The following is a 1,862-nucleotide window of genomic DNA, read 5'->3' on the forward strand; positions in this document are numbered from 1 at the left end:
ATAAAATAATATTTTATTTAATAATAAATATAAAAACACTATTTTTTATGTTTTGTTGTTAGTATCATACTATCACATTTTGTCATGTCCTTGTAATCCAAGGGAGCCAAAGTGTTGTTGGAGTCTTGACTTCTTGATAAAGAAACGAATTTTATTATTATGGTAATAACCTAACCGAGTACTGTTAGGGAGCCAGTGGATACCACTTATTCCAAAAGTTTAAGTTAATTTTTGGGTTCATCAAGGATCGAATTCTTGATCTTTTAGATTTAGAACTCTAATACCATATCATGAAACTACTCATTCCAAAAGCGTAACCTAACAAGACAATGTAACACTAATGGTCATATCTCTAATACTTCCTAAATTTTCATTGTACACATTGTACTTTTAAACCATTGGCTCCCTATACTTATTCTAACCTAAAAGGGAGGTAACTTTATAAATGCTTCATATCCATAGTAATGTCCATGCACGTCTGCATCTACATAGCGTATTGACTGTGGAACAAAGACATGTGAGCCACTAAAGTCTAGAATTTGATAAAATCAATCGATTTTTATTTTCATTTTTCTCATGTTTATGGATAAATATAATTTATAAAGTCATGCGTTTAATCTAAGTCTTGATTGACATATTCATTTATGAAAGAAAAACTTGCTTTGGCATTTTATTCATGTGAAGGAATCACATCATACTTTGGGAAAACGAAATAAAATGTAATGAAATTCACATGTAAACGTAACCACTGAAAATGGCAGTTGAATTATCTTTTGCAAAGAAAAGTAAAGTTGAATTTCAAAGAAATACTAAATTTACTATGTAGTGAAATTGGTGCAATCTTCCCGAAACTGTAATTGATTCGAAATTACATCTATTTTGTATTGGAAAGTCATTAGTATATATTGCTGTCAGTAGAACAAATATTAATGACATAGATTGTAGCAATCTTATAAAATGAAATTGACTCATGGTAGTTTCAAATTTTTTTTAGCATAGGCCAAAAAGAAACGGAAAGAAAACTGTTAGGCGAAAAAAAAAATTTGAATAATTAATGTAAGGAAAGTCGTAATTGACACAATACAACCATCTTTATTTTAAAAAATAAGTCACAATAATTTGAGTAAATATACGAAATTGTATAATAAAATAAATAAAATTAATAACTAAAAAAAATAAAAACAAAAACAAAAAAAATGTTTAAAAATATTATAATTATTAATTTTATAATAGTAATCGCTCTTTTATTTAATGAAAAAAAATAAAAATCCTCGGCCCGGCCAACCGGCCCACCCTACCCCGCCAAAATTCGTCAATTTCGCTTTGACAGATTTTTTTAATTTGGCAGATTCCACATCTCAGCCCAACCCGCTAAAATCGCGACGGATTTAACCCATTTTGCCACCCCTAATTGACATAGGTAGTAATGTAAAGCGTCAAGGAAATAAGCTCAAGACAATTATTAATTTGAATTTGAGAGCAAACAAAACTATAGAAGTAACTGTCAATTGACATTAGGTTAGTAGTTTACAAATAGAATTTTGGACAAACGTTGAAATTAGTTCAGTTTTTTCTACGGATTCCTAACTCAACAAGTCGAGGACGACTAATCTACCACATATTAATGCTCTATTTATTAAGAGTTTGTCGCTAACTAATGGATTATTTATACACACAAGACGAGTTTCGAACTCCAAATACTTGCTTAACCGGATAAATAAGATAATCATTCACCCAATCCAAATTGATTAAAACAAATATTAATTATTTTAAATACTTTTAAGTTGTAAAATATTTATAATAATAATAATTACTATAAATATTTTTTATTTAAATTTTAATAAAAAAACTTATATAATTTT

Source organism: Arachis ipaensis, chromosome B04, assembly GCF_000816755.2.
Source record: "Arachis ipaensis cultivar K30076 chromosome B04, Araip1.1, whole genome shotgun sequence".
Lineage (NCBI taxonomy): Eukaryota > Viridiplantae > Streptophyta > Magnoliopsida > Fabales > Fabaceae > Arachis > Arachis ipaensis.